The sequence below is a fragment of the Podarcis bocagei genome (assembly GCF_964188305.1).
Source record: "Podarcis bocagei genome assembly, chromosome: 16".
NCBI lineage: Eukaryota > Metazoa > Chordata > Lepidosauria > Squamata > Lacertidae > Podarcis > Podarcis bocagei.
The window spans coordinates 34405273-34421798 of NC_138142.1; the positions used below are offsets into that span (position 1 = coordinate 34405273).

The 16526-nt window shown below is 48.9% G+C and overlaps 2 long non-coding RNA genes across 3 annotated transcripts; both read right to left on the reverse strand.

Annotated features, from left to right (window-relative positions):
* Positions 1-260: 260 nt before the first annotated feature.
* On the reverse strand, positions 261-7906 carry LOC308575344. 2 transcript variants are annotated; one of them, XR_014002792.1, is made up of 3 exons: positions 7837-7906; positions 4342-4477; positions 261-1105 (listed from the first exon to the last, which is right to left on the reverse strand). It is a non-coding gene; the product is annotated as an uncharacterized lncRNA (long non-coding RNA). The 2 variants fall into 2 exon arrangements; XR_014002793.1 differs by lacking the exon at positions 7837-7906 and adding an exon at positions 6589-7439.
* Positions 7907-12406: 4500 nt separating this feature from the next.
* On the reverse strand, positions 12407-16395 carry LOC308575352. The gene is made up of 2 exons (XR_014002804.1): positions 15165-16395; positions 12407-15008 (listed from the first exon to the last, which is right to left on the reverse strand). It is a non-coding gene; the product is annotated as an uncharacterized lncRNA (long non-coding RNA).
* Between the last annotated feature and the right edge of the window lie 131 nt (positions 16396-16526).

The window sequence follows — 16526 nt, forward strand, 5'->3', positions numbered from 1 at the left end:
AGGGCCATCGTTAGCAGATGCAGCGCAAATATCTGCCCAGCGCCCCAAATTACCATGGATGGGAGGGATGAAGCTGCGCACTGCCAGCCGTGGGGGAGGCAACTCTCCCCCACGCTGTTGCGGGAGAACAATCCTTGCAGAGGCTTGGGAGGGAAGCCAGCCATATGGTTGGTGGGGCGCAACTTCCTTCCTTGGATTTGATATCCCGCTTTATCACTACCCAAAGGAGTCTCAAAGCGACTAACATTCTCCTTTCCCTTCCTCCCCCACAACAAACACTCTGTGAGGTGAGCAGGGCTGAGAGACTTCAGAGAAGTATGACTAGCCCAAGGTCACCCAGCAGCTGCATGTGGAGGAGCGGAGACGCGAACCCGGTTCCCCAGATTACAAGTCCACCGCTCTTAACCACTACACCACACTGGCTCTCTGCAGGGATTGCTCTCCTCCCATGGAGGCTTGGGAAGGAAGCTGCACGCCCACCAGCCATATGGTTGATGGGGTGCAGCTGGTGGGCGTGCAGGGAAAGGGGAGGCCACTGGCAAAGCCGCGCAGCTCCCCCACTCGCTGGGTGCCCCTGAGAGGCCGGCACCCTGGCGCAATGCATCACTAAGCCCTATGGGAAAGACGGCTCTGGTTCCAGCAAAGAATACAAAGGGCATCCCTAAACTGGGACATTTGGAGTGTGGGGGGGGACCCTGTTGCAATTTGGGATTAGAGCAACGCCCTGGCTGCAATGAGGGTGAAGGCTATCGCATTGCAACACTCAGCAGCTCCCGGAGACATGCAATGGGGAAAGAGTCTCGGCAAGGCTTGGACATTGGAACAAAACCACACTGAACTAAAGCAACCTACAAACAGCGAGCTGTACTCTGCTTATCAAGGCACAGAGATGCCCTTGCAGTCTCCAGTTCTGACTTCTGAGATCCCATCGCCTTAACCCCCACTGTCAGGGTCAGACACACATGCAGCCCTTGGTTGTTTGGGCTGGGAGTGATAAAGAGTGTGGAATTGACACATCTTACCTGCAGGACTGCAGCGCAGTTCCCAAGACCAACGGAGGTTAATGAAGATCTTTCCAAAACGGAGACCAGGATCATTTCCCCTGCTGGCCAAACAGAAAGGGCAGAAAATGAGAAAATCCTTCTGAGACCAGCATCCCATTTCATTTCTTTTCAATTTAATCATTTGACAATTATAAGAACAATCAAGAAAGCTGTTCCAGAAGAAGTTACTTCTGCTCATGGTATTCTGCAAGAAAATAAATCCCACTGGATTTTGTTTTCACAGGAGGCAATAATTTTCTTGGCAATATTGTGTAAGAGCCCACCAGTTTCTTCAGAATTTGTTTCTATTATTATTATTATTATTATTATTATTATTATTATTATTATTATTATTATTAAATTTTGTATACCATGCTTCATCCATAGATCTCAAGGCAGTTTCTATAATTGCTTCCTATTCCTACTCTTAGATGTTACTTTTGCCATTATAGCCAAGTCCAATACATTTATTCCAAAAAGGGAGTGATGCAACTTTCCAGTTTTGAGCCCGTAACATTCTTGCAGGTGTTTACAGATAAGATGTAACTTCCTTATATTCTGTTTATGATAGGTGACATGTACTTCAGTAATGCTTAATTTATTTTTATTATGTATTTTGTATTACTGTATACCGTATTTTTCGCACTGGCCCATAGGGCACACCTAGGTTTTTTTTGGGGGGGTAATTTTGTTTAATTTCCCCCCCAGGCGTGGGGCTGGGGCGGGGGAAGCCCGAGCTTCCCCTGACCCCAGCCCCCAGAACAGGCTGCTATCCTCAAGCCTTGTGAGCCCGGCGGGAACTCCTGCGGGCTCCCAAGGCTTGCAGATATCTGCCCGAAGCCCGGGGCGCGCTCCGCTGCGCTCCTCAGGTTTCGGGCTGCAGGCTGCTGTCCGCAAGCCTTAGGAGCCCGGCGGGAACTCCCGCGGGCTCCCAAGGCTTGCGGAGAGCTTCCTACGCACCGACCCCTCTCGCTCTCCAGGCTTCAGCAAAAGCCTACATTCGCCCCATAGGACGCACACACATTTCCCCTTCATTTTTGGAGGGGGAAAAGTGCACCCTATAGGGCGAAAAATACGGTACTTTGTATACTGTATCTGAGTTGCGAACCACCCTGAGACCTGCAAGTATCGAGTGGTATAATCATAATCATAATCGATCGAAGGGAACTTCCTACTTTGATATTTTTGCTCTGACTGTCATATGCATCTTCCAGTATTTTAGTGCAGAAACTACAGGTCCATCACATAGGATAATTGCAGCAATTGTTAGCAGGCATAGGCAAACTCCAGCCCTCCAGATGTTTGGGACTACAATTCCCATCATCCCTGACCACTGGTCCTGTTAGCTAGGGATGATGGGAATTGTAGTCCCAAACATCTGGAGGGCCAGAGTTTGCCTATGCCTGGTTAAAGGCATTGTGCCTCTGAATACCAGTTGCTGGAAACAGCAGCTGGGGAGAGTTGCTGTCGGACTGCTTTTGGGATTCCCGTTGGTTGGCCATGGTGAGAACAGGATGTGGACTAGATCGGCCACTAGCCTTATCCAACAGGCCCCTCTTCCATTTTTATTTTCCATTGTGCTTTTTGCATCTCTGGCATACTTTCAAATATGATTTATCTGTAGCTCCAAATGTTACAGGGGCGTAATCTCATTTCAAACTGCAGCTGGGACTATGCCTTCGAAAAGCCAACAGCCATGGGAACAAAACATGGTACTAGACGTATGCTTGATGTTTTATTATGCTTTTATATTTGTTGGCAGCCACCCTGAGTGGCTGGGGCAATCCAGTCACATGGGTGGGGTACAAATAATAAAATTCTTCTTCTTCTTCTTAGCTGCATTTTAAATAGAAGCACACATTCTACGCATGTAAAAACACGCTGATTCCCGGACCGTCCGCGGGACAGATTTAGAAGGCGATTGGGCCGGATCCAGCCCCCGGGCCTTAGTTTGCCTACCCATGGCTTACCCATGATTGCCTTAAAGAGAGATTACAGAAGTTCACAAGGGATGGGCAAATCTGTCTGTTTCAGGTTTTCTAAGTTTCTCATTTTTCCCAATCTCATATTCGGTTTTCCACGTTGCAGCAGAAGTTTGTGGGATTTTGCTTTTTAAAGCAAAATGAAGATCCGTCAGCATTTCAGTGCTAACTTCTCCTAATATGGACATGGATCACTAGATTGGCCTTTGGCCTGATCTAGGAAGCCTCTTCTGCTGTTCTTATGGGCAATGACATGCCCTCCAACATTTCACCGATGAAAATAGGGACGCCCTAGTCAATAATAATAATAATAATACCCCACCCATCTGACTGGGTTACCCCAACCACTCTGGGCAACTTCAAACAAATATTAAAACATAATAAACATTAAACATTTAAAAATACTTCCCTATACAGATGTCTTATAAAGGTTTCATAGCTTCTTATCTCCTTGGCTCAGGGGTTGCATAAGCTCATACACTCCAAGAGAGACATCCTAAGGAAAAGCTGGACATTCCAGTATCAAACTGGAAACTAGGACAGCTTCTGTAAATCCGGATCTGTCCCTGGAAAATAGGGACACTTGGAGGGTCTGTAACGGTGAGGGATGGCTGCTGCTTCCACGCCCGGCCTGTGGAACCTGATTCGCCGCTGTGAGGACAGGATGATGGACTAGCCGGGCCTTTGGGCGTGATCCAGCAGGTCCTTACGTTAATCCCTTCTACAATGAAATGAGATACCGCAGACGGTAAACATTTTTGTTGGCCCATCTCTCTTTAAGATTCAGGCCTTTTCATTTTGCTGACCTTTCAGGGTGCGTCAAATGTTCTGTCTGCCCCCGTGGTTGTTTTGTAACTGAGGGCTTAGCCACACTCACCTTTCCTCTTTCAAGGAACAGTCCGCCATTGAAAGCTCTGCGTCCGAGTGGCCTTTTATTTTATTTTTTGCTCTGGAGATTTCCCCTTGAAAACCCGTTCTTTAAAGCCCAAAGCTTTGTTGGAGGGTTCGTGGGAACCTTGGGACATATTTCCATGCTTGGCGGGAATGCAAAATTCGGATCCTTTTTTTCCAGGGATAGTCCTGGATTTACAGAAACTGTCCTGGAGGGTCTGGGTCAAAATGCTTGGGGAGGGGAAACAGGCAAGCAAATGTGAATAATAATAATAAGAAACAACTGTTTAATGTGACGACAGCCTGTTGCAGATCCAATTCAACGCCATTGGTTCAGTTCCCATCAAGAGGCAATAGACAACCAGTGTGTTTTCAGATGGGTTTGATTCCCTGTCTGCTAAGCCTGCTCTGCAGGCCTGAGGCACCTCTTTGCTTTAATCCAAGGTACCCTGGCAACAGCATCCCTTCCCTGGTTACGCCCTCCATGGCAAAAGTGATATCACCAGCTCCACCTACTCTGGCATCCTCCTCCTCTCCCTCTTAGCAAACAGGGGTGGTGACCTGATGGGGGGAGAGAGAAAGAGGGAGAAAGAGAAAGAGTGAGAGAGAGAAGGGGGTGTTCCTCCTTGGCTTGTCAGGCCTAATGAAAAGGGTGGCATGCCAAAAAAAACCTTTCGAGATGGATGAATCTATCAGTTTCAGTTTCTCTCAGGCCACGTTTATTCCATACATTTAAAGCGCTACGATATGCTTTAAATGGCCCCCAAAGAAGCCTGGGAGCTGTACAGTGGTACCTTGGGTTACATATGCTTCCGGTTACATACGCTTCAGGTTACGGACTCCGCTAACCAATAAATAATGCTTCAGGTTAAGAACTTTGCTTCAGGATGAGAATAGAAGCACCATTAGCTAAAGTGGTCTTCAGGTTAAGAACAGTTTCAGGTTAAGTGTGGACCTCCGGCACGAATTAAGTACTTAACCCGAGGTGCCACTGTAGTTTGCTAAAGGTGCTGACAGTTGTTAGGAGACCCCTCCTTCCCCTCACAGGCCGCAGTTCTCAGGAGTTTCCTGTGAAGAAAGACTGACTGTTAAAACCAGTGCTATTTTTTGAGAAAAAATACAATGAATCCACCCCCCTCATGTTCTCTTATAATGGCAATGGTGCCCACCTGAGAGGTGCCAGAACTGAGTTCTGGCTAAGAAAAGCCCTGGTTAAAACCACTTTGTAGCTCTGGGTGTGGAACAGGGGCTTCTGAACAACTCTAAGCACTCTTAACAGGAATCAGGGGTGCCAATTTGAATAAAATATAGAGGTGGTGGGGTAAGGCCAGGTAAGCCCTGGCCTGCATAATCGGTCACAGAACACAGCCCATGTCACCATTTGAATGGCAATGTCTATCAATTTTGAGGGGCCCCTCAAATATTTTATTGGGGCGGCGGCGAAGGGACTTTGGCACCTAGGAATTGGCCCCTATGACTGCCGTGAATTGCTCCAAAGAATCCTGCCATTTGTTACAGGTGCTGAGAGTTGTTAGGAGACCCCACCTCCACCCCCATTCACCTCACAAAGTTACAGTTCTCGGTTTCCAGTGAAGAGGGAATGGTTGTTAAACTGCTCTCTGCCTGGCTGGACTAGGCCCTTGAACTTTGACTGTCTACTTCAGCTCTTGCTTACCTGGTTGGAGTCCAGCTGGACGTGCCCTTTTCCAAGATACTCCATTGAGTTTCTGTTATGTACTGAGTTGAATAGGATCCAAACTGAGGCAGTCTGATTGGTCCTAGAACAATAGGATCCAAATTGCAGCAGTCTGATTGGTCCTAGAACAATAGGATTCAGAATGCAGCAGTCTGATTGGTCCTAGAACAATGCAGCAGTATGATTGGTTGGCAGGAACCACCCAATCATGCTCCAGATATAAGTGAATCCACAACCTGATTGGCTTACAGTAGAATTCCAGAATTAGCCAATCATGTGCAGCCCATTGTGTAAATAATGTATATAAAGCAGATACTTTGAGGGGACTTTCATTCATTCCTCCTCACCACTATGAGCTGAATAAAGAGCATGAAATCACTTTGCGACTCTGAGTATATATCAGTTTCCTTTCCCTCTTGGTTTTCCATTCCTGGACACCTGCCCCCTCCAACAGCCAGCCAGCACTTCATGTCCACTGAGTAGGATCAGCTCTCCTGGTTGAGCTCTTTTGAGGTTTCCTGCCCCCAGTGGCGTAGCGTGGGTTCTCAGCACCCGGGGCAAGGCAAGTAATTTCCGCCCCCTAACCCGGGGCAAGGCAAGTAATTTGCGCCCCCTAACCCGTGGATTTTAGCACTTCCGCGCCCCCCCAGATGTTGCGCCAGGTGCAGCAGGCCCCCCTGCAACCCCCATGCTACGCCACTGCTCCCACCACAAGTCTTCAGGACAGCCATCCGAAGGCTGGCACGGGGAGAAGGTCTCTCCGCCCCACCGCCAGGCTTCGGAGGAGGTCCAAGGACAGTGGGGTTCCTGCTTCCTCGAGGAGGGCCGGCCAAATGCGCCCCCCCCAAATGTTGCGCCCGGTGCGGACGGCACCCCTGGCACCCCCCACGCTACGCCACTGCCTGCCCCACAAACCCATAGGATCCCCCCCTCCCCGCTCCAAAGTTGCTTTTGTAATCCCCACCCACCCTTGTACCTGGGTCTTGCTTGCCACATCCACAGCAGCCATTAAAAGGTGATACATCTTTTTTTAAACAGTCATGCCTTCCCCCAAGAACCATGGGAACTGTAGTGAGTTAAGGGTGCTGAGGGTGGCTGGGAGACACACCTATTCTCCTCACAGAAATCCCGGGTTCTCCTATGCACTTTCATGTGTTACAGTAGTACCTCGGGTTAAGAACTTAATTCGTTCCGGAGGTCTGTTCTTAACCTGAAACTGTTCTTAACCTGAAGCACCACTTTAGCTAATGGGGCCCCCTGCTGCTGCTGCGCCACTGGAGCACAATTTCTGCTCTCATCCTGAAGCAAAGTTCTTAACCCGAGGTAATATTTCTGGGTTAGCGGAGTCTGTAACCTGAAGTGTCTGTAACCTGAAGCATCTGTAACCCGAGGTACCATTGTGTTTTCACAAATATATACATTCCTACGCACACTTTACCCTAGCATGTACATTCTTTGCACACATTACTTGGCTGGGGAACTGTGCTTCAAGAGAAGTGTGAATTCCGACGGAAGACTGTATTTTGGTTCACCTGTTGTTTTGGGAAGTATGAATTGAGAACTCTCCTTTAAATAAGAACAGAGTTGGAATTCTCCCCCTTCCCTGTTAGGAATACAGGAAACTTCCTTCTACCTTGTTAGACCACTGGTCCATCCAGCTAGTCATTTTCTACACTGACTGGCAGCAGCCTCTCCAGGATTTCAGGCAAATGCTATGTCGCTGAGCTCTGGTGTTCCCCCTTAAAATAAAGCAATATTCTAGCCCTCAAGGTATGGAGAAAAGGGTTGATTTAAATAGGATGCTGATTTATAGCAGGACCATGGGGGCATCTACAGGCATTCAGGCATTCCCAGCCCTCCCTGGTCCCACTGACCTATGTCCCTTTCTATTCTAGAATAATGACATGGAATTGGGATCTAACACTTTCCAGGGTCGTTTTAGTATTCAAATTAAGCTCCCAGCATACTGCAGCTCTTGACGTCTTCCATATTTTAGCTCCCCTATGACTCCCCCACAAGGCATCCCCAAACTGAAAGCAAACCTTCCCTTCCCCAGTGTGAAAACAGGCGAGGCAGGAAAGGAGCAGCCTTTTCTCTCTTCAAGGAAACAGCTCCCCAGGGGCCCGTGTTTCCTTCTGAGTGCTCAGCCCAGCCAGTCCTGTGGGAGGTGGCCTCCCTCCCCGCCCCTTACCTGTGCTCAGGTGCTTCGGCTATAAATTCTTACCTGGAGGCGCTCGCTGGCAATCCCTGATCACCCTGCTGCTCGGTCGACCTGCCTTGGGAGTTTACAAAAGCCCGTGACGAAGTGTGCCTCGGACACTTGTCCACCCCACATCCCCAGATCCTCGCCATGGAGCGGAATATCCTGCAGACGGTCACCCTGGCCTTGATGCTCCTGGCATTGTGCCCAGGTGAGCAGATGGCAAAGTGGGTGGCCTGGAGCTTCGTGGGGGGGGGGGAGCGAATGGGGAGGGAGATCAGCCCCACAGATATTGTCGGGCAGGGGCAAAAACCTGTGGCAAATCTTGTGCTGGACTTTTGTCAGGCAAAGCGATAACAAAGGGGTGTTGGGCACCTTTTGCAGGTGTGTCGAAAGGGAGAATGGCAGACGGGTGTGGCTGGAGAAGGTGGAAGGAAGGAGAGTGGTTATTCTAGGGAACGGTGTGCTCTTTCTATATGGAGATGGGCTGGATGTTGTGGGGGCCTCGAGGATAAGACCTGAGGCTCCTTCAGGCTGGGGGGGGGGGGTTCGGTGGATGTATCCTGCTACATGTCATTGCCACAATAATAATTCATTAGCTGTGGATTTATACTGGGCTGTCCGGACATCATTCTGCTAAGTTGTTTTGCAATGCTTCCCCCAGTGCTGGCAGCAGTGCTGGGTTACTTAGGGCACCAGGAAATCAGGGGCACCTCAGAAAACGAGGAATTTTGGGGGGAAAGAATTTGACATTTGAAGAAGTCACTACAGGAAAAATCAAACTTGGTTAGACTTCTTTACATTTCCTTCCCTCTCTTTTCTGCATTTTTCTGCTCTCTTTTGATTACGGTACTTATTCCCCACAAAACTAGGGGGGTTTCCTACTACCAGCGACCGAAACATTGTGAGGAAATCAGATCGTAAATCTGTGTTTTGTTTTGTGTTATTTTACAGATTTTATTTTATGGTTTAGCATTGTATTTTGAACCGCATATGGTGAGGGGGCACCATAATCATTTCAGTGCTTGGGGCCTCTAAGTGCCTTCATCCTGTCCTGGTTAACATGGGATTTGCTGTCCAGAGGGGCCCTGGGCAGAATCACGAAATCCTAGAGTTGGAAGGGACCCCGAGGGTCATCTAGTCCAACCCCCTGCGACGCAGGAATCTCTTGCCCAAAGTGAGGCCGAAACCCATGACCCTGAGATTAAGAGCCTCATAAAAGAGAGAGAGAGAGATTAAGAGCCTCGTGCTCTACCGACTGAGCTATTCCACCAATAAAATAAATGCAGACGTTTGTGGTATAAAAAGTTTCAGGATTTCAGCAGGTGAAGTTACAGGATGTGTACAAATGGGGGAATGAAGCAGTCTGTCTGCTCAGAAACTCTTCCAGGCGCAGCCAGGACTGGGAGTGGAGTGCCCTATAACAGCCCTGTACCAACATAATCATGAAAGTACAATTTTTTAAAAATGAGATCTGGAGAGGGTCCAGTTTTGTAAGGAGATCACTTTAATCTCCAGCTCATTTGTTATCGTTCCTGAGCACAGGAATGTAGATGAAAGGCGGAAAGGAAAACAAATCAGGGTCATGGGAGAGTGGGCAGAGGACTTTTGAAGTATTGGCCTCTTTTCCAGGAAAACTGATCCTACAATAAATCTGTTGGCCTTCAGGTGCCAACGCTTTAAAGTGTCTCTTTGTTGCTTAGGTTAGGCGGGTTTTTTTACATATATATATATATATATATAGGCATTCCTTAAGGGTTCCTTAAGGAATTTGATCTTAGGAAGCAGGTCTTTCTAGCTTGGTGTTGCCTACACGGGCTGGCAGCAGCTCTCCAGGTTTGTAGGCAGGAGAGATTTCCAACCCTACCCGAAGATTAAATATGGGGTGTTCTGCAGGCAAAGCATGTGCTCTGCCGCTGCCCTGGAGCCCTTCTTTTAAATATAATAGTATGATTCTAGTCCTCATGGTTTTGAACAAACGGCTGCTTTTAAACAGGAACATATGAAGCTGCCTTGTACCATCTAGCTCAGCAATGCCTACACTGACTGGCAGCAGTTCTCCAGGGTTTCAGGCAGGGTTTCAGGCAGGAGAGATTCCCAGCCAATGCCGGGAACTTGGGTCCTTCTGCTTGCAAAGTAAATACTCTGTTCCTAAGCTATGGGTGCTTGCCAGCTCTAATGCACATCCCTAAGGCACATGAGGAGCGGAACATAGCGATCCATCAAGTTTCGCACTTCCCTGAATGTGGGCATGCAGGTTTCGGCTAAAAAAAGAGTCATTTAAAAATGCTATTTGGAAAGAAAATGTATTTAGAAATGTGGAAGTTGAGATGGTTGTAGCCAATGCTAAATCCTAATCAGAGTAAGCCCATTAAAGTTAATAAACAGGAATGACTTAGGTTGGTTAATTTAAACTTGTCTAGTGTGAGAAAATTAGGGTTGCCATATGTCCTCTTTTTCCAGGACACGTCCCCTTTTTCATGGGTAGAGTTGTCATAGTGATCCATAGTTAAAAGTTGGTCGGCAAATATGTCTTCTTTTTTGCTCTTCAAAATATGGCAACGCTAGGCGGAATCTACTTGGATGCAACCCAACGTATGTTTAAAAGAAATATGCATTTCAAACATATCTAAATGTGGATTTCCATCCATTTTTAAACAAACACACACAAACACACAGTAGATTAATGCAAAAGCAGGAGTGCAGGGATGTCTATGTGGACACAAGAGAAAGGGGAAGGAAGGGCTGTAAATCAGACCGATCCCAAGGCCAAACAGATTTTCCTGCTGCAACAAGGAGGAAGGCTTTTCGATAAAGAGAAAGGTCCTCCCTTTAGAAGAGGGGGGAAACAACTTCTGACTCTACCCAAACTGCAAGTGTGATGGGATTGTCAATAACCAACCTTGTTATGACAAACAAGCTTTCCTCTATTGCTTCTCCTACGGTACAGTACTCCTGGACATGGAAGCGCTACCAGCTGGTTGTCTATTAGGGCTGTAATACTTCAACTAAGGAAAAAGCAAAGGCTGCTTTTTGTGGGGCTGTGGGGAGATTTCCCCTTCCCACTTCTTTCTTCAGAGCCTCCCTAGAGCCCCCTACAGATGTCCTTTTTTGTGCATTCATAATGACCACCAGGGTTGTTATGCGTGCAGGGACGGAGGAAGGGGGGCAATGGGGGCGGTCCGCCCCGGGTGTCATCACTGAGGGGGGTGGCATTCGACGTGCCGCCCGCCCGCGACTCCCAAGCCTACCCTGAGACGTCGAGGGAGGGGGGAGCTGCACCACCTTGCCGGAGGCCTTGCCTCCTTCTCCCTTCATTTTGACAGCTCGGGGGAGGCTTGGGAGTCGCAGGCAGGCGGCACGTCGAATGTCACCCCCCTCAGTGATGACACCCGGGACGGACCGCCTCCACTGCCCCCTTCCTCCGCCCCTGCATGCATATGTCATCCGCCTCCATGATGATACTTGGGCTGCTTCCTGGGGGGGGGGGACCCTCCCCCGAGCTGTCAAAAGGAAGAGGGAAGGGAGGAAGGCTGTTGGCAAAGCAGCGCAGCTCCTACCCCACCCTCCAGGAAGCAGCCCGCCATGGAAGGGTTGCTCCACCCCCATGGGCGTCTTGCCCCTTGGGACGCTGGCCATGGTACCCCCCCCCCGGACGCTCGCCCTGTTGCCATGTGCACAGCATGTGTGACGCTTCGGGTGCCGGAGCAGCTAGCTCCCCCTCTTTATGCGTGACCCTGTTTTCAGTCCTGTTTTTTATGCCTGCAAAAGTTTCGGGCAGACATCGTCCTTCATTTCCAATCAGTGCATGCCCCTTAAACTTCCTGCTGAAAGCCTGTCTCCTCGATCGTTTTCCTCTCGGAGTGATGTGGGATGAAGATTTTTTAAAACCCAAAAAATCCTGCATTCTTTGTGTGGGGGAGGAAGGGGGGAATGACAAAGGTCCAGGAGGTTGATTCAGACTGTGGGTTTATCTAGCTCAGCCCTGTCAACACAGACTGGCAGCCTCTCTCCAGGGCTTTAGACTGAGGGGTCTTGCATACCTTCCAACATTTCTATGGTGAAAATAGGGACACCCTATTCAACAACAATGTGGGACCTTCTGCATGCTAAGGCTAAGCAGGTGCTCTGTCACTGAGCCACAGCCATTTCAAGCCCCGATTGACAGGTTCTGGCCATTTCCTGCCCTGACGCTGCAAACATGCATGCCAGAATCCCTCCCAATCGAGCCAATTCTGGGGTTTCCTGGCCCCCAAATCACACTTCTGGCAGATGCCCCACATTTCAAGAGGGATCAGGAGAGGCTGGTGATGGTTTTCAGAAGACAGCGCTAACTGCGGCAATCTGAGGTTTGATCCACCCTGGTTCCAGAGGTGTTGCTGCAGTGTGCTGTGCTGTGAGGGAAGGACTCTGGAAAGGAAATTGCACAATCCTTGGGTCATTCTCGCCATCAAGGGTATGCCCAGGCCTTTGCCAGAGAGATCAAGCTGACTGCTCTGGACCGGTCTAAGGGTGTAGGTTCCAGAGGAGGCCAGCAAACAGAAACTGCTTACGGTTCACACTGGAATAGGTACAGTTTCGGTTTCCTATCCAGTTCTCATTTTTCCAATCTTTTATTTGATTTGTTGTATCTCTAGGCCACTTTTCAATCGAGTGAATCTCAAAGAGGTTCACAAGCAGTAAATAGCAACAACATAATAAAACATAACAGAACATCACGAATACAGCATGAATCATATAAAATAATTAACAAATCATCAATCAAACCAGCACTTTTTTTCTAGAAAAAGAGGTGCCAGAACTCACCATGAACACCTTCTTAGGAAGAATGGCAATGATGCCCACCTGAGAGGTGCCGGAACTGAGTTCCAGCAAGTTCCAGCTAGGGGAAAAAAGGCTCGAATAAAACAAATTGAATTTATAAAACACTATTAACAAAACAGCAACTAAAAATAAGCTAAACATCAAAATTAAATTCAGTTCTCTACATTCTTACAACAGTCTTTTTTTTTTTAAAGGTCCTGATGAAAATTCATTAGCATTTTAGTGCAAATTTCTCCCAACTTCCCGTTAACTTTGCCTAAAGTACACATTTTTACAAAGCAATTTGCTTTCATACATTTTTCGGTTTATTTGCACTAACAGATGCATTTTTATGCAGACCTGATCCTAGTACATGCACTTTTATGCCTATTACTTGCATGGAGATCTGCAAAACTTGAAGAACTGCGAATTTCAAAAGACGCTGGGTTTCAGTTTGCCAATTACTGTGGAAAGTGTAAATGACATAACTTCACTTTTAAATGCAAACTGAATCCACATTGCTTGGCCATCCCTTTATGGGAGATAGGGAGGGAATGCTTTTGGGTTATGTTCATGAGAGTTGATAGCTATAATTATCCTCCCACTACAGAAATCTTAGTCTGTTCATCACTGAAGCATTGTATGGGGGGGGGGGCAACCAACATTTGACACCCTCCAGATGCTGTGAATCACAGACCCTCCAAGTGTCCCTATTTTCCAGGGACGTCTCTGATTTAGAGGAGCCATCCTGGTTTGTGATTTGATCTTGGAATGTCCCACTTTTCCTTAGGATTTCCCTATTTTCATTGGAGAAATGTTGGATGGTATGCAATTATCCAACCCCCTGAGCCATCTGAGGGCAATCCTATATAGGAAAGGGTTTTTTTTAATGTTTAATGTTTTATTATGTTTTTATATATGTTGGAAGCTACCTAGAGTGGCTGGGGCAACCCAGTAAGATGTGTGGGGTATAAATAGTAAAATTATCATTATGAAATGGGGTGACCCTATTTTTATCAGAGAAATGTTGGAAGGTATGGAATCAGAGAACAGTAGAGTGCTTCTGAATACCTGTTTGCTTCTGAATACCAGTTTGCTGGGAATTGCAACTGCGGAGAGTTGTGGTTACACTCTGGTCCTACTTGTGGGGTTCCCAACTGGTTGGCCACCGTGAGAACAGGACTCTAGACAAGATGGTCTCTTTCTGCCTGATCCAGCAGGGCTCTTCTTAAGTTCTTAAGGCCTGGCCAGGCATGTTAAAAGCAGAAGGCTTTTTGGAGCAAAACTCATGGGTTGAATGCTCTTTGCATAAATGGCGCCACTCCAGACTCTAACCTCACAGCGGATGGGGAAGCCTCCAGGATGATGCTGGCCACACGCACCTGTTTTTGTGCATCCCATCTGCCATTCTCCTACAAAAGCAAGCACAGGGCAGAGATCAATAAAGAGATGTCACTCTTCCTTTCCTATGTCGTATCTCCCTGCCCTTGAACTCCCTTACAGTTTGGACTGGACGTGGCTGCACAGGGTCACTCGTTGCCTAGTATTTTAAGTTTCCCTGCACCTATCAAAGAGGCAGCTGGCCTGGTGACTATACACAGCTGGTATTTTCCTCAGGATTTTTGGAAGCAGTCCAGCTTTAGAAAGATAGACTGATTACCCAAAACCGTTCTTTTGAATGTGCTATCCTTATATCACTCCATCTAGCCAAGTGGAACCTGTGGCACTCCAGAATGTCTACAACCTCCCACCATCCCTGACCATTGGCCATGCTGGCTGCAGGGGCTGATGGGAGCTGGAGTATAACAATGTCCAGGCTCCCCATCCCTGTTTTACACCTAAGTGCATTTCATGTGTGATCCCTGATAGGTTGGAACATGTGTCTATGACAGGGGTCCTCAAACTACGGTCAGCGGGCTGGATCTGGTCCACTAGGGTTCTACACCCGGTCTGCCCGGCAATTGCCGCCACCTGACATCTTTGGGTGCAAGGGGCAGGGATGCAGGCTCCCCCCAGGATCAGGGAAGAATCCTGCTGCTGCCGCCACCGCCTCATGGGCCAGGCCAGCGATCCCTCCGCCTGCCCGCTGTCTCTCGCCACCACATGCTCACTCTCCCCTCACAGGCCTTGGCCGGCTCCACCTCGGCCCACAAACACCACCCCTTCTTGCGAGACCTGCGAGGCCTAATCGCCTCCCCTTGCCAGGAACCCCAACAGAGGGAGAAGGGTGCATGTGGTTGCGCATTTCCATCCTCTTCCTGCCAGCCGGGGGTGATTTCTAGGGGATCCTTTTTCCAGCCTGGCTGGAAGGAGGCGGGTGGCCTGGGATGATGCCCCACAGCTCCCTGCCTCCTCTAGCTGGGCAGGGCCGGATCATCCGGCACAGAAGGTCCCTTTCCCCCCTCCTGCAGTGGCGTAGCGTGGGGGGTGCAGGGGGGGGCCGGCCGCACCGGGCGCAACATCTGGGAGTTAGGGTTAGGGGGCGCAAATCCACGGGTTAGGGGGCGCAAATTACTTGCCTTGCCCCGGGTGCTGACAACCCACGCTACGCCACTGCCCTCCTGCAGCCCTGGTGGTGGTGTTTTTTCCAGGAATGTGCAGAATCACGCTGTGTCCAGCCCAGCCTGCAGATGCACGCACCCATGCACACACTTGCTCCGTTCAGGCCAGCAGCCAGGAAAGGGAGCAGCCCCACTGTGGGCCTGGCTGGCACCCCTTGGCCAGCCCACCCCCGCCCCTGGAAGTGGCATTGCTGCAGGGGCCTGGAAGGCAGAAGGAGAGAAAGGGATTTGAGATGGGTGGCTATGCAGGTCAGAGGAGGGAAGAATGCGCGCACGTTTGGCACCTGCGAGATTTTGCGCTTTAGGGAGCATTCACACGTGCACCTATGATTGCACTCGCGGGCCAAGGGAACGCGTTTGGCTCCGGCCGGCGTCCACTCAATGCTCACACGGGGCTTTGCGGGCTCTCTCGCCTCAGGCAGGTCTGTGCGAAGCCTGTGGGCCCCTCAGGCTGTTCGTGGACTACAACTCCCATCAGCCCCCGCCAGCGCAACCTGGTAGCAGTGAATGATGGGAGATGGAGTCCACGAACAGCCCGAGGGCCGTTGGTTCGGCTTCCCGGGGGTAGGGGCCGGGATGCTGAAGGGAGGCTTTGTCTGCTGGTTGGATTTTGGGTTCTAGCTAGGCAGGTCTAGCTGGTGGATTGTCGTTTATGGGAAGGGTTCAGTATGGCCTGTTTTAGCTTTTCGCAGAAAACAAGCAGAAGTGGGGCCTTCTCAGGGGAAGACAGCACTAAAGGAAAAAGGAGAGGGAGGTAGAAAAGCAAACGTTTTTCTTCATGACTGAGTTCTTGTAATGAGCAGGTGGAACGAGCCAAAAGCTGCTTGCATCACTTGCTACGACTAGCAGTGACAAATATTGACCATCTCATTAGCCAAAAGCAGGCCCAAAAGTATTTCCTACTGAAATATTTATAAGTTTATGTTGATTAAAATCGTTCTTCATTTTAAATATTGCATTGTTTTCCCTGTTTTTTGCTCACCACAAATAAAATATGTGCAGTGTGCATAGGAATTCTTTCATATTTCTTTCAAACTATAGTCCTGCCCCCAACAGTGTCTAAAGGACAGTGAACCGGCCCCCTGTTTAAAAAGTTTGAGGACCCCTGGTCTAGGAGATGGGTAGGGATAACAGGCAGGCCTCTTCACCAGCCACAAATCCCTCATGTGTTTCCCCAAAGTAGGTTATTAATGAGATTTTTTGCTATCTTCCCTGTGACCTCAAAAGTCACGCCAAGCGCCGGTTCAGCAAATGATTCCTCTCCAACAACAACCACACAGCCAACCACGAAAAGCTCCACAACAACTTCCACATCTGGAACCACACCAACAACGTCCTCCACAGAATCCT